This window comes from Chinchilla lanigera, unplaced genomic scaffold, assembly GCF_000276665.1.
Source record: "Chinchilla lanigera isolate Chin_1 unplaced genomic scaffold, ChiLan1.0 scaffold00066, whole genome shotgun sequence".
In the NCBI taxonomy this organism is placed as follows: Eukaryota; Metazoa; Chordata; class Mammalia; order Rodentia; family Chinchillidae; genus Chinchilla; species Chinchilla lanigera.
In genome coordinates this window covers 2,786,662-2,808,211 of record NW_004955467.1, presented here as the reverse complement: position 1 = coordinate 2,808,211, position 21,550 = coordinate 2,786,662, and positions in this window count along the sequence as shown.

The following is a 21,550-nucleotide window of genomic DNA, read 5'->3' as shown; positions in this document are numbered from 1 at the left end:
GTTATATCCCCAGCCCTCTGCCTCCCTTTTTGATTTTGTTCCCAATAAGGTTTTTGATCATGAGTTGGCTTCCTACATAGGTTCGCCCATAAGGGAGGAATGTGCTGGTCATGCTGAGTGGCGTATTCCAGGCAGGTGACGTCTCTTGTTATAAATGACTGGATCAGAACATTGCTTTTATAACTCAGTCTTTTGAGTTTGATTAATGTGTTTTTCTTTAGTCCCAGGAGGCTGTAAGAACAAGTTTATGAAATTGTAAGGTTGGCAACCAAACCACGGCCATAATAAATTCACCAAAACTGCCACTAACATCCTGCCTGCCCCAGACAATGCTTTGACCTCAACAAATATTTTCCCTTTGGAAAGGCTTCACATGCCTTCTGTTTGCTTGGTGTCAGATGTCTTTCATTACAGAAACACTTAGTAAATTCAAGTTGACTTGAACTTGACTCAACCTGCCAGTAATAGAAAAATTTTCCTATGCCAGTTTTCCAATTTTCCCATTTCTGTCAAGAGTATCAGGATTCTTACAATAAACTGTGCTCAAAAGCTCAGGAGTCTTAATCTCAAACTCACAGCTCACTTTCAGTCAAAAAATAAATCCTGTTCATATTTTTAATCCCAGACTACCTTTTTTCTGCCATCAAGGACCTAGTTCTGGACTTTATCAACTTAGGCGGGAATAAATGGAGGCCTCTTAACCACCTAACGTCATTTCTAACCTCCTCCACCTCTCACATCTCTTACAACATTGCTGTTTGGATCAACCCAGTTCACACGTAAGAATTATCTGTAATTTCGCCCAACCCCATTCACCCATCTTATTTTTATCACGCAAGTGTGTAGCTTATAGACCCCATGTCATACGGCCTATCGGTTGTTTATTGCTGAGTAGCAAGCCATCCCAGTCTTCATGATTAGCACAATAGTCACTTATTCACAAAACTGCAGTTTGGGAACGGCTAAGTGGAAGCAGCGAATCTGGTCTGCATGGAGCATCAGATGGATCAGAGGGCTGGGAGATCCACTTTGACAGTGGTCCAGGTTGCTGCTCAGCTAGGACTGTGAAATGGGGCCTCTGTACATCCACAGGCAAGGGAGAGTCCTCACCACATGGGAGCAGGATTCTAAATATCAGCATCCCTGAGAACCAGAGAAAGCTGTATCACATTTTATGACTTAATCTCTAAAGTCCAGCAGTGTCAAGTTCACTGCAATTACAAGACCACCCAGGTTTAAGGGGAGGGAATACAGATAGTCATTCAAAGGAAAGTGTCAAAATCACATAAACACACACACACACACACACCCTATAGAATGGGAGAGATTCTCTGTTGTTTTCAGAAAAAGCAATTTACCAAGTGCATCACGTGAATTAGCAATTGGCTGAGAACACTGCTCAAAGTGACACGTCTTACCTAGTGAGGCAGAGTATCATACAAGCACATTTGCAGATCTTGGGGTTTCCTGTCTCGTCTTACAGTTGAGAAAACCAGTGCCCACGGAAATTGTGGCTCACACAGTTCGTACTGGGTAAGTCACTGCAGAGCTTAAGTATATTTAATTGCCCTGGTAGATTTTTATCCAATACTTTTCACGGAGGGTTTGGAAATGTACATTTCCGAACTTTGTGCTAGTGCACAAAGTAATTCGTACATGTAGGTCAATTTGGGGAACACAGTGTGCTGCAGCTTACTGCTCAGTGGAGCTGCAGTTATAGATCCACACGTGGGCAGCTTGTTACAGAAATTCAAGAGGGTGTGGTTGCATAGCCTAAATATTTTTAAGGCTCTCTCCAAATGGAAGACATTATTATTAGTCCATAGCCTGGGTGCACAAACTAATCTCCCTGGATAATTAGGAGAATGACTAGTCAAGTTCCCCATCCTGCCCTCAAGAAACAGGAATCAGGCACCGGCTTGTTGGGGACGATTTAATCCATGCTGGCGTGCTGGCACGCTGCCCTTTCCCTTCAGATGCTTCAAGAAGGAAGTAACCTGTTGCCACAAGTAAAAGGCGTTCAGGTACCAGCTGCAACTGGGAGCTGGCAGAGGTGGGAGCGCCCTGCAATATGCAATTATCCATAATTAGGTGCTCATTACCACTTTATCAGGGAGCGCCAGCACCCACCTGTATGCGGTGCTGTGTGGACTACCCTGTGGAACAGTGCCTTGCCTGTTCTCTAGGAACATGACATCTGAAATCCACAGACCCAGTCCACGCTGGGGTGAGGCCCTATCGACATGTAGACAGATGCTGGCCCACGGGGCCCAACTCTTCCGGTTATGCAAATGGCATAATCCCATGTCCACTGCAGGGTTTGCTTGTGGTAGATGGCCGATGTAGCACCAAGGAGGGAACTACCTGCAGCTCTAGCCTCAGCTAAAGGAGAAATAGTTTATATTCAGAACAAAGTTGCCTTAAGCCAGAACTGAGGGACTGAACTGGTGAAACGTCTGATACTCACAACTCACTTCACTTTTTCTTTGTAAAAGAAGCCTCTCTTTTATTAACTACCCCTTGGACCCAAACTCCTTATTCATTTCATTTCCTCTTGCCAGACAGCGCTGGGCAAGCAGTGGCTATTCAGCACAAGTTTCAGTAAGTGGGGGCAGCTGGATAAAACTGATGCTAATAGGACAGTTGAATATGATATGGAAGATCTAGCTTTAATACACAGAAAAAATGCAGATAGTTAGCTCACTAAACACTCATAAGAGGACAGGAAAACACAAGCCCAAGTGTTTACACTATCTGCACATGGAGGAGACTACTTTTCACGAATAAATAATCATGAGGGATGCAAACTATTACAGATCTCGAAATGGAATCGAGCCTGTAAATGTTAACAGGCCTATATTTAATGTAGTGAAGTAAGTACCTATAAAATTGCAGTTTCCATGGAAGTAAAAATATTTGGTTTATTTGTACCCTAGAAATAGCTAATTCTCTACAGGCCAATCCATACTTTCCTGCCTTCTGCCAAAGAAGAAGCATAAGTGTAAATCAATTGATTCAACTAATAAATGCATTCTAAAGCTCTAGCAATGAAAAGATCCCCGTGCTTTGGCACTAATAGACTTAGGTATATTTAACTGGCTCCAGCTCAGAATTAACTTCGAGATATATAGGGTCTGTGGAACTAGGTAATGAGGATGGTTACACAATTTTGTGCTGATACTGAAAAGTTATATAAATATGACTTTTAATAGGAATAGATATATTGGTCCAACTAGATTGGCAGTGCAAAAAACAAAACACCACTGTCTTTATTACAGGTAATTCATTGGAAAACTAGCATAGATATTCAAGACAACAACTCAGGGAAACTATTTTTTATGATCTTGTTGTGGATGAGCTTTTTAAAGCAATACAGAAATCCTCTGAATCAAAATTGGTAATTTTGACCACATAATTTAAAAACATTCTGTATTGCATGATGAAGTTTTTAAAAGTATCACGTAGAAAGTGCAAGACAAAGTGCAAGGGAAACAAAACCTTGCAACATGTCATGAAGGATTAATTTTTGTGCCATTTAGAACTCACATGGATCTATTTAAAACTAATCCAAGAGAACAACAAAACTATGAGTGAACAGTTTACAGAAGTATAAATAGCAAATGAGTTCAACTTTTATTCATAATTAAAGAAGTGAACATCAACCATACAAAGCCAGTTTTTTTTTCCCATCAGATTGGTAAATATTGAGATTTGGAGAAAAAAAACAATATAGCCACTTGACTAAGACCACCTGTGTTCAAACATTGGTTGCACCATTTACTAGCTATATAACACTTCAGGTGAATTACTTACTTTATTTGAGTTTCCTGCATTGTGAAAAGAAAACAATACCCAACTCACAAACCTGTGAAGATGATGGACTGAGACAATATACAAAATACACTCAGAAGATAAACTGGCACACAGAATACACTAGATAAATGTAGGACTATGAAAGAGTATAGAGAAAAAGATACAATTTCAATTTGTTGAGAATATAGATCAGAAGTCAGTTATCAATATCTACCCATACTTTAAAAATACATTTAACCTAAATAATGGCATCAACTCTACTTCTAGAATATAACAATATGAATACACTCACTAATACACCACAAATTATATGTGTGGAATTGTCTCCTATAGCACTGTTAGTAATTAATCAGAAAATGAGAAACAATCCTGTCTGTCAGTGTGGAAGGGATTAACTGAAAAAGATCCAGCTTTCAGAAGGAGGTGGAGTGTTACACATCAAGTCACAGAAAAGGATCTCAGAGATATTTGGGGTCAGACCAAGCAAGGTACAGATTTTTACATAGGATGGGGATAAAATTACATAGGATGGGGAAAGGACTCACAGCTCTTCTATTAAGAAGGTCCTTTCTCAGCTAGGACATCTTATGCAAGTGCCCAGGCAAACTGGCCAAAGAAGAGAAGCTACCAAACATAGACTCTGTCCATGAGCCTAAAGTTTTTCTCACCTTTACGAAGACACAGAAATGTGGACAGCAACCACATCGAAGTGATCAGCATGGCCTGAAGGCTACAGGACCCCCCTTCTAATGTTCTAGGCAGAAAAGACTAAAGACTTTAACGTTATACAATATAAGGAAAAGGAAGAACCCTTAAGCCAAGACAAAGTGTTAATATCCCAGCCATCAAGGAAATGTCTTTAGTTTAGAAAAATTAAAATTTCTTCATTGGAAACCAGGGTAAAGGCTATCATGGACAAATTCTGTCACTGAACTCTGGATTTATTTCCTTTTCTTCTACCTTAAATTATGTAAATCTTGTGAAGAAAAATTTATGAGCTCAGTTATGTGCTTAATTTTTCAGAAAGATATAAAAAACAGCTGACAACATTTATTTCAGGAGAAATGGATCAGAGATTAGAAAATAGAAATGTCATACTTTTCCACATTCTTTAGAACATTAACATATAATTTCCAAGTAATAATAATATGGAACATTTATGTATTTGCAATGTGTAGAACTTGTAAAGAAAGTACTTTAATATGGATGAAAACATTATAAGGTTTGAAAATAGAGTAATGTCCTTTAGGTGGATAATTTCTCCTTTATGAACTTTGTTTTTAATCTGTACATGGACGTAGCACCCAGCTTAGTCCTGTAGGAGCTGTGTGATTGAATGAGATCTCTACAATCCTGGCAGGTGAAGGATTACAAAGAGCTGCTGGCGTGTTCCAAGAAGCCACAGACAATTAGCAAGTAAGGCTGGGGTCCTATTGGAATGGGGTGGTTAATGCCTCATGAATCTTTCTTCTAATACAGTGCCTGGCATTGGAATAAGGATGATGGAGGTAAAAAAAGGTGGCGTGACCTTAATAATATTAATTTGCCTTTTAAAGAAAATTATTACTGTGTGAAAATTTGACCTATTACTTCTTATCGGAAAGCAGGTACAGGCAACTCCATCTGTCACCTTTAAGTGATCCCTTCAAGCGATCTCTAAGGGGAAACTCCAGCCTACCCTGCTCCACCCAGTTAAAAGTGCAGTGTCTTTAGAGCTCCTGAGCCCCACAATCTTGATCTAGTTCTCTGCCACCTCTGTAGGTTTTATCATCTCCTAACAAAATTTCTTAAATTGCTCGTATTTTTTAACTCATTGTTTTCTTCTCTACAGACTCATACACACATGCAAAAAATGCCCCCACGAGTCTGCAAGGTTCACACAAGGAAAGGACTTTTTTCCACTGGGTCATGTATTCTAAGCCTTTAAAAATGTGTCTAACACACACCTTAGCACATGCTAAGAAATCTATGGAATGAGGTAATGAATGTTCCTTTTTTGTTGTTGTTGTTTTTGTTTTTTGTTGTTGTTGTTGTTGTTGTGAATGTTCCTTTAGTGCTTCTATGTGATATTGTTTAATCTAGACTTTTCACGCTTTTGTTACCATTATAACGCTAAGTAGTGATTTTGAGCTTGGTGGACAAACAATCCCAACTAACAAATGTGATGGAAAGAGCCTGACCTTTTTCTCTCTGCTGTGAGCATTCTGTGTAATCCTGCAACTCACTCCAGGCTGTGGGACTGGTGTAGAGATCTAAGACCTCTGCTTTTAACATCTCACCTTCAATCATGCGCGTGTGAGTGGCAATGCTGAACGCTGGCTGTGTCCTTTCCATGTTATTTCCTTGAGTGCTGCTCACCCGGATGAGCAAGCATAGATTTTCTTTCCTTGGGAGAAAAAGGGGATTGGACACCAAAGGATCTGGTGAGATGTAGAGTCAGCAAAGAGGTGATGACAATGCGAACCGAGACTGGGACTGGAAAAACGCAAACAATCACTGAGGCAGCTAAGCTTTAAAACACCAGAGGGTTCCATTTGCCCTTTGCCATAAAAATGACAGAGTTAGGTTAAGGATTATGTACCCCTTATTAGCCATTAGCATTAACAACAAAGATGAAAGACCTCAAGGGCAATTTTTGTCACTGAGATTTGAATTGATCTCTCTGGGCTGAATCTTAAATTAGTAGTTAACCGATGGCAAGACCTGTATGAAGGAGGTCATGCTTCCAGCCCACATTTCCTAAAGCCATTAGATATCAGTATTTTTTTCCCATAAATCTGGAAGCTGGAGTCTGACAAGACTAACGGAGGAGGGAAACTCACACTCAATCATACTATCTTAAGTTTATCTTGGAAAAGCAGATGCTAGCCTATCTCTTTTATCTACCCAGTATGATGCAATATAGGAAAGGGCCACGCATGGAAGCCTTAGTAGAGAAAATCCTTAGTTTTTGATCTTTTCCTTTTATAAAAATACTGACAGTCGCTGGGAACCATTATCTGCTTACTGAGATTTAAGTGTTGCTTAGATGTCCTAGATTACTTTTAAGCTAAGATCCAGTTGAAAAGAGAACAAAGAAAGTTTGTTTGTTTGTTCTGAACAAAGAAACCAGGTGGAGTAGTCCCGAAAGACTTCGTGGATTTCATTTCTGTTTCAGGGAAGGACTTTAAATTCCTGCTTTTAAAAGTTTCAGTATAAACAACAGTTTCTTAAATAGTTTTTCTTATCATTACATCAACTTTTAAGTAGCATAGCACCAGTTTCTGGGGAGCAATAGAGACTGAAGAAGAGGCAAACGTGAACGGATTGCCAATTGTTTACAGGGAACCGCATTTTCATACTTATAGTTGTTTTCATGTTCTCAGTAACCCTCTGGCATAAATTATTTCCATTTTACAGATGAAACTACAAGCACTGGAGCCAGCAGCATCAGCACAAGTTGGTCTATAAACACAATGCAGAACCATTTGTTTAGACCTTGCTCAAGTCTAAGAAGAAATTCGATATTTCTGCTTTGAGCATCATCATGCCTTTGCATGATTCATGCAATTCACAAAAAGTTGCTGAGTTTCAAGCATATTTCAAGTGCTGTATGAGTTCAAGATGCAAAAGTTACTACGAGATTCGTCCTTGTTATTACATAGCATTTGCTCTACAACTGATTGTATGATTCTGAAGTTCAGAACAGAGGACTGGGCTGGATATGAATTTAGTTTTAAGATGAAAGTGGGATCCTTAGCAATAAAGCACGATGGATAACAATATGATGTAGGAGTGGTAGGTTTGAATCCTAGCTCCACAATTTACTATAGAATCTGGAACAAATCACCTCATCCTTCTCTACTTATTTCCTCTAGTAATAGAATATCAGTGTAGGGTTTTCCTGGTAAGTGACTGACAAGCTAATGTTCAGAGAACTTGATAATAGTGGGAATAATATTTTTATATAAAGGCTATTTAAATATGACACAGTCATAGTATTCCACTTTTATAGAGGTTCTGTATTTTGTTGAAACTCTAATTTTTTATGTATATCTAGATCCTATATTTATAGGCCTGTACAAAGTTCTATCAGTAAGATAAATTCTAACAGTGGAATTGCTAAGTTAAAGGATATCAACATTTTTCACTGGATAGGTATCTAAACTTTTGTCCAAAAATATCTATTCCACTCATAACAGTAAGAATATATACAATTCTACCTCTGAAAATACTGGGTATGGGTAAGCTTATCAATTTGCATCTCTCACAGGAGAAATATGACAGGTCATTATTTAATATATTTGTTCAAACTAGTGGGGATATTTTAATTGACTACATTTTTTTCTCTGTAGGTTGCTTCTTTATCTTGTCCATTTCTCATGGGACACTCATTTACTTACTTATTGAGTTATAAGAGTACTTTATATATTAAGGAAATTAGTTTTCAATCCTGCATATTTTCTCAGTTTGCTATTTAGCTTGCGTAAAGCAACCTGCAGGACAGTATGATCCCATTTGCATGTGTCCTTTTCTAAAAGTGACTACATACTCGCGTATGCTCAGACATTTTCTTGAATCATACAGGAGAAATTTAACACCATTATCAAACTATAGGGACCATAAGCTATCAACTTTGCACTTTATGCCAATCTGTGCTCTAAGTGTTAAATGTTCTAACTGTATTGCTCTTATCATGCTAAAGGCCATGCCCCTTTCTTTCTCTCTATCTCTGGATATTTTTATATGAACAGAGAACATATAGTTTTGAGACAGAGACAGACAGTGGCCCCTTTATTTCTTTCCAACCTCTCTTCTTGTTTTAAACTACCGAGATCCTTCTCGGGAGCTCTTTGAGGGCTTCGAGCCGTAGTACAATTCCTCTGTGGGCCGTGCTGCTGGCTGATGTTAATGGCAACGCTTGGGGCAAAGGTCTCTTGCGTTTCCACATCTGCAGCTTTGTACAGGCCTCACCTCTGAAATGCCTGAAAGTGTGAAGCCAGGCAAGGCCTAATGTGTATTAGCACGACAAAGGGCTGATGAGGGGAGGAGCTGGGATGAGCTTTAATTTACTGAAGATTTATTAGACCTCATGAAATCTGACCCAACCACCCATTTTCTAGCTCATCTGCCCATGTCTAAAGGGGACGGCTTTGTTAGGATGTGGAGGTCATATGGAATTATCCAGCAGCAAATCTCGCTGCTTACAAAAGCACTGCTACGCAAGGAGAGCACTGGAGAGAGTTCCTGCTCTGACGCAGAACCCAAATCTGGAAAGATGGAGACGTGAGCGTGTCCTGCCAGCCCCCGGGGCCTCCCCCTGGACTTTTGCTTGTGGTTTCCAGTTCTGAAGCATGTTTGCTTGAACATATGAATAAAGCTGAGAGGAGACGGGGAAATGTACTCTCACAAGCAGCCCTGATTTTGCTGGGCTGGTGTTCAGAGAAATATGTTGAATGTTCTGCTTCTCAGATAAACGCTGCCCAAACCTTCAGACTCAATGGAGCATGGCCAATAATACTTTAAAGCTCAGCTCATGAGCATGAGATCTCTCTGGGGCAATACAAATGTCAAAATAGTTTCTTCTTAACTGAAATGAAAGGTAAAGTTATTGGGGCTTAGTTTTCCATTTAGCCTTAGGCTTGCAGCTCATTTATAGGGTGTTAGAAAATTCTCCTAGATTTTTCCACCAGGAACGTCCCTTGGGTTTCCTTGCTTTGTAGGTCTCACAGGTCTCTACTTGCCCATCTATGTAATGGGTAGATGTTGAAAACTTCAGAGCATAAGTAGGATATCTGAAAAAAAATGTGAACGCTTACTGATTTCTCTTTATGGAAAATGATCCCACTCCATTTAATTTAACATTGGAACCTACAGGAAGTAAAGGGAGGGCTTTGTCCATCTTATAAAATTTTCACCTGTCATTATGAATGCGATGCAAAACAAAAACAAAAATAAAAAATACATTCTTGCTGGGAATGTAGCTCAGTGGCACAGTGCCTGCCTGGCATGTGCAAGGTCTTGAGTTCGAGTCCTCATACCCCCAAAAAAATACATTCTTAAACTTAACAAAAACAAGGATGCATTATTCCTTCCTCTGAATTTAAAAGTAGTAAGAGGGGTTGATGGATTATAGTCAAACCAATGGAGAGGGTGGGAATATCCACAATCAAACCTTTGAGATCAACACCAGGGCTGTTGCTGAAGATGAATACATGCAGAGATGATAACAAATCATGCCGAAAGCACTGCATTCTTGGCTTTTGATAAAGAATTTGGAGAAGGAAAGACGACAGGCGATGTCCCTGCTTTGAGCTGTGCTTGATGATTCTGGTAAATTTCTAGGGCCCAAAGCAAATAGCTTTAAAACAACATTGATTTGTTTTCCCATCAATGTAATAATCATCTGTTTGACTGTGGGTTATAGATGTACATCATCCTTAATCTGTCATTGCCTAAATCTCCCTCTATACAATGTGATTGCCTTCAATTAATGCAAATTAAACCGCAGTTGTCTTGTCTGTAATTGTCTAAACTAGCAAAGCGCCTTTCTTTGGTGAAAAGAGCCATCCTGAACCCCGCGCTTTGTCTACCCCTAAGGGCCCAGTGCTTGTTCCATGCTTTATCTCTTTCTTGTGGCTTTTATCCACACAACATTAAAGGGACTCTTTATCCTTTATGCAGGCAAATAAAAAGTAGATTTAGGGAAGAAAGATGAAAAGGACACATTCCACTGGTGGTGTACTACAGAATCTAGCAGCATGGTTTGCAGACGTTGGCCAAGTTAAAAGTTGCTGAGCACTTTTACATCAGAAATTCAGACAAAAAAATAGAATCAAGCATGTGCCTGTAAGAACTTGTTGTACACTAAAACGAAGCGGTGTCATTGGCAGCTCTTGAAAAGGGATTTCCAGGCCTGCCTTTTAGCCTTGGTTAATGGGGAAGATGAACTCAAGAGCAGGAGGCTTGCCATTTGCCCTCTCAATCCGCTTCCATTTAAAGAATATTTTCCATAAAGCTTAAAGCAGGTAACAGAGCTTGAACTATAGCACAGGATTCACTCTAAGAGATCAGAGGCCATCCCACTTACTAAGCAGATCTCAGCAGGTGATGTTCCCTGGGAAACTTCTCGGGGCCTGGTATTGTTTTTCCCCATGCAGATAATCACCAAACAAATCACATTTAAACATCGCTTAGGTCTTCAAATGAGAAATACCAGAAGAGAGGAGTTGACCTCTTCCCAGAACCAGCCAACCTTCAGAAAAGTACTAAGTGGAAGAGATTATGAATAAGTTTCACACAAGTAGCTGTGGGTCAGGAAGACTCATGGATGCAGTCACTGTGTCTAAATAGCACTGGAACTGTTCCATGAATGGCTCTCCAGGCTAGTTGGTACACCTAGGTACAGGTGATGCACCTATCCTAGTCCCATTTTAATTTTACACAACATTTCATTGAAACCGTTTTTCTTATTGTTGCTATACATTCTCCTCTACATGTTGAGCATTCCTAACCTGAAAGTCCCAAATCCAAAATACTCCTAAATTTGAAACTTTTTGAGTGCCAACATGATGCCACTTTGCCATAAGTAGGAAATTTCACACTTGACCTCATGCAACAGTTCTCAGTCAAAATACAGGTGCACTAAAAATATCGATAAAATAACTTCAAGCAGTATGTCAGCAAAGTTCAGATAACAGTTCATATAAAGCTGAGGGGGAGGGCTGGGGATTTAGCTCAGCGGCACAGCGCCTGCCTGGCAAGCGCAAGGTCATGAGTTCGATTCCCAGTACCGGGGAAAAAAAGACAAAAAAAAAAAGCTGAGGGGGAAAATGCACCAAAGGAAAAACATGTACTGCTATCTGGGACTCTTAAAGCAGTGGTCCAACTATGAAGATGATATATTTTAAATTTGATAGTTCAAGAAGCTACTCAGTCTGTGAAACAAGCACAGAGAGCCATTAATAGAGAAAAGACAGGCAAGAAAAAGTCAACTAATTAAAATGTAAATTTCAAATACACCAGTATAAGAAGATGCCACACTAATACAGATTGAGCAAGACTCTTAATTCCAAAATGCTCCAAAATTTGAATCATTTTGAGTGCTGACATAATATCACAAAAAGAAAATTGTGCACCATGAAATTTTATTTCAAGAACAAAATTGTTAAAAAAAATTGCTTAAAAATATCTTCCACCTCTGTGCACAAAATAGATATGGAATGTAAATGAATTTCCTATTTTGCTTTGAGTACTCTCCCCAAGATATCTCATAATGTATATGCAATTATTCCAAAAATCTAAAACAAATGCTCAACAACTTCATTGAAGATAACAGTATGTAATATAACAGCCATTGTAAACTTCTTTCATTTTGTTTTGAGGTCATGTATCATTTTTGTTATTTTTGTGTTGTTTTGATTTTGTCTTCATTGTTGTTTTGTCATTTTTTAAATTTTTAAAATAAAAAAATAAAACAAATAATCAAAACCCTTCTAGTCCTAAGTATTTTACATAAGAAATCTCCAACTTGTAATTATATAAAGGATATGAACAGACACACAGAGAAAGAAATATTTAAATATGAAGAATATCATTTTGGCCAATTACATTGGCAAAGATCTGAGATGCTCAGTTCAGACTGAAGATTCCATAAACAGAAATTCTCGTGTATACTTCTGCTGAGAATGGTGCAATGGGGGCTTTTTGAAGGAAAATTATCAATGTGTGTTAAAAGGCAGATTTTGATTCAAAATCTGGGGATAATGACTCGAAAATTCTGGGGCTGAATTTATGATAATTAATGCAATATAAAGGATAAATTAGAGTACAGCTATACAGTAATATATATATGTTGATATTAAAGTAGAATTTAAAACTCTATATATAAAGTACAGTATTTTTTCACTGCATTGGTGTCTATGCATAAATAAGGTTTAGAATAATACATCCTAAAATGCTAATATTGCAATTTCTAGGTAACAGGAAGACAGATAATTTTAGCTATTTTTCTTTGAAGCCTATGTATTCTACATTTTCTATAATAAGTGTTTATTCTTTTACAATTTAAAAATTATTTGATTCACTTTTCCATTGCCTCCAGTTATCTGTCTTCAGGCCGTATTATCAATCCAAATAAAAATTACTTTTTGTGCACTGATATAGCAAAGGTTCTTGAAAAATAGTGCCATCAGTTGCAACGTGATATGATCCTGACTACTGCTGTTCTAAACCACATTGAAGAATCCAATGTGAGAGTCATTTTGTGGGACAGTAACATCTATGAGTGACTGCTGGGAATCTCTGCTCATGGAAACTAATTTTGGCCTCATGGAAAACCTGCCGGACAACCATTTATGAATCTTTATTCACAAATAAATCATAGTGGATGCATTACTAAAACTATACCGTATAGTCAGGGTTTTTTATTATTTATGACATGAGGTGAGAATGTCTTTCAATAGAAATGTTTCCAGTCACTAGTCATTTTCAGTTTGTATCTTGCAATTAGATTTATTATTTAATAATTTATCCTTTATGCTGTTTTTAGCATTTAACATACACCTCTGAATAAAGAAGACTGCTTTTATTAGTAGCAGTGGGAAAGACTATCATTTTCTATTACTAAAATATGTAATGCTTTGAGGTCATTTTTGAAAGTTATTCCATCCTCCAGACATATTCATATGCACACACTGGATAGCTCCTTCTGCCTTATGGATCAAAATACATGATTAATGCATAATAGTTGAAAAACATGAGATAGCACAGTCTAGCCATGTCAGGCTGTCACTTCACGTTGATCCCACTCTGCACAGCACTCAGTACAGTGTCTGAGTCACTCTCTCTGCCCCTCACCTTCCAATCCCTTCATCCGATACTAAAGTTCCTCCACACAGCTCCCTTCTCACTGTTAATGAGCTTAAGAGCACAGGTGAAAACTGCCCTATCATGGGAGTGAGAAAGCTTTGTTCTAGTACTTAGAAGCCCTACGTTCCCTTAACAAATCATTTCAGCATTTGAGCCCCAGTGTCCACATCGGAAAAACAGGAAGAAACAAATTCTGCTTTTTTCTTCCTTGATGTATCATTGTATTTTGGATAATCCAAGTAAATGCCACGTATTATAAAGCCCAGGGGACGTGTATTAGTTTCAGGAATGTGTGGCGTTCACTATGCTCCTTTCACCTGGACATATCTATAACTAACCTTGCCAGGGCCTCTATCTATGGTACTTCTATAATTTTGTTGCTCAAACAGATTAGTCAGGCATCAGCAGTCAAATCTGCAAGATTTTATACAGTCAGTCTCCTATATCTACAGATTTTGTTTCTGGGAATTCAACCAAGTACAGAATCAAAGTATGCAGGGGGCAAAGGGAATTGCATGGGTAGTGAACATGTATGGATGCTTTTCCTTGTCTTTATTCCATAAACAATATAGTATAATAACTACTTTCATAACATTTACATTGTATTAGGTATTATAAGTAATCTCGAGATGATTGAAAGTATATAGAAAGATGTACATAGGTTGTACAAAATACTACACCATTTTATGTAAGAAGCTTCAGCATTTGCAGAGCTTGTAAGTTTTTGTAACCAGTCCTGCATGGACACCGAGGGATGACTGTGTTTTACATTTTATCCCAGGCCACTCGTCTAACTGCCCTTAAATTCTTTCTCTTCTCCACTTTCAACGCTGTTCTTTACTAATGTCCTTGGCCTCCCTGAGGAAGCAGACCTTGTGAAGCCCATCACTCAGAAAGCCTCCCCACATCTGGAGTGGCACCTTCTTGTTTTTTTGTTTGGTTAGATGCATTGTTAAGAATTGATTTGTTTGCAGTTCAAACAACAGGCAGCAGAGCCAAAAGCAGTAGATTCAAGTCACTAAGAGTTTGAGCAAGCAGAGCATTAGCCAATAGTTACCTTTCCTATTTGGGGTTTCAGCTGAAAGGACCACTCAGAAAGAGATAAGACAGTTCTTTTGACAGGTTGAATGAAATCCAAACCAAACAGATTCCTCATTGGTGTGGTCTGCAGACTGACATGTTTTTGAACAGAGCACACAAGAAGTGTCCTCCTGATGGATTCTGAGAAAATAGCTGGTTTCTTTTTTACCTGGTCCACTTGATTCCTAAACGTTATTGAATTCATGATTATCTGCTTGCAAACTTTTGTCCCTTTTTGTTTTGAAAAAACAAATAAGAAAATAAAAATACATCATCAAGAGAAAAAATTGTTGATCTTTCATATGTGTGTTAGTGTATTTTATGTATGTGTAAAACAACGTTTTAAGGTGGATTTTAAACTTACCATGAAGCTCTTCTTACAACTCCAATATTTATCTGCAACATTTTCATGGCTCCTGGTATTTAACTGAGCTCTAAAACTTGTTAAAGTGGTTTATATTGTCAAAATGTAGTGGTTTCCAAATTTTACTGTACAGTGAACATTCCTATCACTAAATTTATGCTTATTTCCTTATGGTTAAATTTCCTGAAGTGGAATTACTACGTTGGCGGAAAGGACATGTTGTATCTGTCAAATTGCCTTCTGGCTAAATTGCTCCAATTTTTAATCTACCAACCATGTATGTACTCTTTACAGTATTATAGTATTCAAAATACGTATGAAATGATAAGCTAAATAGATTCTCAGTGTTTACATTTAAATATTCTTGTTTATCCAGTGATGAAGAAAGTCTTTTCCTATATTCATCCTTTTGGGTCTGTGTGGATGTGTTTATTGCCTGTGGATTCTGGCCCATTTATAATTTTAATTGAGTGTTTTTTGATCCATTCTTTAAGAGTCCTTACATATTAATGACTTTAGCTTTCTATCTGACTATGTTACTCGTAAATATGTTTCATATAGAACCTGGAATTGCTTTGATTTATTATAATGGTGGTTGTTATTGTTTCAATGTTGTCAAGTGATATATTTTTTTTCCTTATGAATCCTGTTTGGTGAAGGCCAAGGCCTTTGTTTTGGAGAAAGCATCAAGTGGTCAAGGAAGCAGTGGGCCACTTGGGGAGTATCCTGCAGATGATGTGGCAGCCCGATGACTGTGCGCTCTGGTCTGTGCTGCAGGTGTCTCTGAGTGGACTGATCTGCAACAGGAAGGGGTTTCCGCACCGTTATCCCCGTGCTTCTCTTCGCTGCCAGGACTAACACCTCCAAATTAGAAGGTGTTGGTGGCCTTCTGCCAAGGTTTCTTCTACTTATTTCCCTAGGTGCTTCCCATGAAGAAGAATTATTGCATAACTTTTGTGAATTCATTAAATCTAGTCTTGTCTTCCCTGTGCTATATGTGAAAGTCCTGAGAGTTTGAGGCATGTCTGTGACATGCCTCCCTAGGGTTTTCCCTGACTCCGGTTTTGTGATTATGTGCCGTAACTTACTACTGAGCACTCCAGACAGGTATGGGTACTTTTTCTCATGCTTCCACCTTTCCAAGAACATTAGTTTATGTTTCAAGCTCCCCTTCTGAATGTATTTTCTCCATTCATGTATGGCTGATAAATTAGAGAAATACGGACATTTTGTTTTTTAGCAGAAATCTATTGAAATTTATTCTAGCACTTTCCCAATTGGTCTTTGGACTTCTCCAGCAGAAAATTAAAGCTTCTGAAAATAATATTTGACCTCATTTTCAAAAAAGTAATGCTATTTACCAGTTTGTCTTTCGTGTGTGCTTACCTTTGTTCAGATTTTCGTAATACTGAATAATGGCAAAGGTAGGGAAAATAATAACATTTGTATAGGAGTATGCCTAGCGCTAAGTAAAATGCTTGTTTTGTACTTCCTGTGTCAACTCTGGGTGTGATATCCATGGGCAGGGGCCAGGTAGTATTTAATTATTACAAGTAAAATTTTACCAAATTGCTTTCTATCATTAATAAATTATTGTAAACCTTCAAGATCTCCTCGGTTATTTATAAAAGGGCAAGATACTCCTAGTAGTTTTCTTATATTCAGCACTTCCAGTATTCTTAATCATAGTGCATTAATATCTTAAACCACTACTGTATTTTATTTGTTTTTCCTCACTGTTTTATAAATATTTTCCATGTTGTGCTACAAGCAAATTCAGTTGTTATATTTTGTATACACTCTCAAATGTTTACCCTACCCGTAGCATGCTTAACTCTGGATGGAAGTCTCCCTTTATCTAAAAAAAATCTCCAACTGGGCTTGAAAAAAATCCAGTGACAAGACAAATATTCCATTTAAAAAGTTGCAACACATCTCAATCCAATGAGAGTAATTGACCCAATGCTCCTTAATGATAGAAATACTCAGAAAACTGGGATTACAAGGAACTTCTTTAACCTAATAAAGAAAATCAATGAAAAACCTATCATTAGCGTCACCCTTAAAGATGAAAGACTGATGGGCAGGACCTGTCCCTGTGTTGTTCGCCCCCAGACAGTTCTGTGCCCGTGAATTCTACATCCTGGCTGCAGCCACCTTCTGTCTCCAAGTCCACTCTGTTTTACTTTTCCATAGCATGGGGCAGCCACTTCTTTATCCTCACTACTGTAACCATGGAGCCGTAGCGATCTTTAGATAGTTAACCCTATGTTGTTACTGTTGAATAGTGTTCTATTGTTAGTGGAGATACAGCTGTTGTACTTAATAGATATTTACTATATGTCAATATTTGGTCTGTCTTAGTGTTCATAATGTAATTATAGATCTATTTTCCATGGTTAAGGGTGGCTCAAGAGTGGTATATCAATATGCAGTATTTTAAGGTATGTCAATTTTAAGGTATTGACATACCTTAAAATACAGTTTGTGCCTTAAGGTGTGTCAGTATCTAGTTTGTCTATTACTGATATTGCCAAAATGGCGTAGCTGTTGCTATTATTTGATTTGCTCTGTATGCCCATATCTGGATTACCTTTTTGTCATTAACAGTTCTACAGCATTCCAGGAGAAGTGAATGCTGGAACAAGTACAGTGCAGCCTCCCTTCACAAATAAACAGAGGTTGTTGGATTTTGGGATATAAGCAAAGGCCAATAGCATGCCAAGTGCATCACTAAAACATTTCCCATGCTAGAAACAATGTCTTTCATACTAATCAACCTAAACCTCAGCACAAAATAAACAAAAATAAAAACAAGAGAAACATGAGAAGATAAGGCAACAAAAGTCTTCCAACACTCCCAACTGCCTCAAAGCAGAACCAGGGGGCATCAAAGGGGAGGATATCAAAGCCACACAGCAAATTATTTGAATGGATAACAGAGGAGATAAAAAAATAGATCAATAAAATGCTCATTGAGTTCAAAGAGGGGATAACTAAACAGATTAAGGACTTAATAAACAAAAAGATCATCAGGTTTACAGAAGACATTAGTAAAAAGCTAGCTGAACTCAACAAAATGATACAAAAAATGAATGGCTGGTTTAGGAAAGAATTAGAATACAGGAAAATGTACTAAACTGAAAATATGGAAAGCAGAAGCAACCAATGTGAGGACAGTATCAGAAATAGAGAACAGAGCTACTGTCAGAGACTGATTATTCAGAGATACCTTAAAAACAAAAGAACCTGAAAAATGCATTTAACAACTACGAGATGATGCAAAGAAGATTAATCTAAGAGTAACTGAAATTAGTGAAAACTTAGAAGACAGCATAAATGTCAGAAAAAAACCTGTCCACAGAAATAATAGTAGAAATCGTTCCAAATATAAGGAAAGAATTAAACATATAGACAAATGAGCCCTGTAGAACCCTATATAGCTGCAAGCAGTAAAGAACCTCTCCAGGACACATCACAGTCAAAATCCTAGAAGTCCAACACAAGGACCAAATCCTAAAAGCTGTTAGATGAGTCACTGATAAAGATAAAATCATTAGAATTACAGCAGATTTCTCAACACAACCCTTGAAGGACAGAAGCGCGTTTAGTGTTCAAGTCCTGAAAGCAAAAATCTTCCAACTTAAACAGATATATCCTACAAAAGTAACTTCCAGAAGTAATGGAGAAATGATGTTTATCCATAACAAAGAGTACCTTAAGAAATTCATGAACATGAAACTGTCTCTCCAGAATATTCTCAAGGATACCCTAGAAGAAGACAATAAAGTTAACAAAGGTCTAATAGGCTGAATTTACTAGGCAGGTTGAGCAGTTGAATGGGGCGGGGGTGGAATTGGCACAGGAATATATTGCAATGACGGGAATAAGTCAATACCTTTCAGTAATAACTCTCAATGTGATGGTGTCAATTCCTCAATCAAGAGACACAGATTGGCAGAATGGATCAAGAAACAAAACACACTGATATGTCTTATTCAAGAAACACATTTAACCCCAAAAGAAAATCATAAGCTCAAAAAAAGAAAGGGATGGAAGACAATACTCCATGCAACAGGAACCTGAAAACAAATAGGAATAATTATTCTATTTGTAGACAAAGTGGACTTCAAGCCCAAACTGATCAGAAGAGGCAAAGAAAGTCACCCATTTTGGTTAAGGGAACAATTCAGTTGGAAGAGATCACAATTATAAACATGTAAGCCCTGAACACTGGCTCACTCAACTTCATAAAACAAACACTACTGTACATAAAAGATCAAATACACATCAACACAATTATGGTCAGCACCCCAATGATTCATGATCACAGATCAACTGGACAAAAAAAATCAACAAATAAAAATATCAAGCTTAAACCTAATCTTTCAACAAATGAATTTAAGATAGATATCTATAGGGTGATCTATCCAACAACAACAGAATAAACTTTCTTCTCAGTGACAAATAACTTTCTTCAAAACAGATTACATACTAACCAATAAAACACATTTATGTAACCATAAAAGACTCTAAATTATCCTATGCAAATTAGCAGATTATAGCATATTGAAACTAGAAATAAACAGCAAAAGAAACAACAGAAATTATATTAACACATGGAAATTAAACAACAAATTCTCAAATAATCAGTGGGACACAGAAGAAATTAATTCCCAAATCAAATAACACAGTGCAGCATACTACAACTTATAGGACACAATAAAAGCAGTCTTAATTGAGAAGTTTATAAGAAAACTACAGTTTACCCAAACAACCTAATGATATGACTATGTCCCTAGAAAAACACAAACAATCCAAATCCAGAGCCAGTACACAGGCAGAAACTGTAAATATCAGAGCAGAAATTAATGCAATTGAGACTAAAAAATGCAAAGGATCAATGAATTGAACAGCTGGTTCTATGAATGAATAAACAAAATAGAAACATTCTTAGCCAATCTTACCAATAAAAAAAGAAAGAAAAGATTTAAATCAGTACAATTGTTTTAAAAGGTGAAATAAAAATGGATACCACCAAAATCCAGAAGATTATTGACAACTCCTTTTCAAATCTCTCCTCCAATAAAATGGAGAATTCAGGAGAAATGAGTAGTTTCTAGATATGTATCATGGCTGTTAATTGTCAACTTGAACGGGAACACCCAGCTGAACTGAGTCAGGGTATGGAAGAACCACTTTAAAGAGATTGTTCAGAATGGTATAAAAAAAGCAAAATGGGAGGGAAGGCTTTCAACTGATTTTCCCTGGAAGAACTTCGCTGTGGCTGATTGCCCGTGGAGGAGCTTCGGCTGCTCTCTTCAGAGGAGCTCAGGGCTTCACTTCCACCTTGGGTGTTGTCTCCTGGTTTCCAGCACAGATTCTTCAGCTTTCAGCACTGGCCTTTCAGCCTCTCAGTGCTTAGATTCTAGTGCCAACCCTGGCACTGAACCCTTGGTCTTCTGTCACAGATCCTTCAGCCTCCCGAGGCAGACTCCTACAGGACATTGTCATGGGCTCCAAGCCTTAGGCTAGACCCTTTGGATCTTAGTGCATGGACAGATATTTTGTACTCTTCTACATTTGAATCTGTGGGCAACCATCATAGATCAATCTTGTAAATTTCTGTGTCCTGCATTAAATCTGATTCAGAGCATGTGTAGCCTTTTGAGAAGCCTTAACCTGAGCCCTGCAAGGTCTTGTAAGCAGTGGCTAATACACATGTGAATCTCCAAAACTGAACCAAGAGGATTTAAAAACCCTGAGTAATCCAATAACAAGCAATAAAATTGAAGCAGTTAAAAGCTACCAACTAAGAAAAGCCAAGGCATTGATAGATTCACTGCTGAATTCTACAAGAATATCAGGGAAGGTATAACGCCAATACTTCTCCAACTCTTTAATGAAATTGAAAAGGAAGGAGTACTCCCAGTGTCATTCCTGGAAGATACCATCACCATGAATCCAAAACCAAACAAAGATCCAACCAAGAAAGAGAACTACAGGCCAATTTCATTTAGGAACATGGATGCAAAATTCATCAACAAGATACTGGCAAATAGAATGTAGCAAATCATCAAAAAAATCATATAACATGACCGAGCATGCTTCATCTCAGGGGTGTAAGGACACTTCAACATACACAAATCAATAAATGTAACAAATCATATAAACTGAAGCAGAGATAAAAATCACCTGATCATCTCAATAGATATAGAAAAAAAACTTTTGACAAGATCCAACACCCATTCATTATAAAAACCCTGAAGAAAATAGGTATAGGAAGATCTTACCTCAATCTGATAAAAGCCTTTTATAACCAACCAACTGCTAACATCATATTAAATGGAGAAAAAATGGAAGTTTTACTTCCAACATCAAGAACAAGATATGGATGTCCTCTACTGATTTCAGTAAATGGAAAAATATGCCTTGCTCATGGAT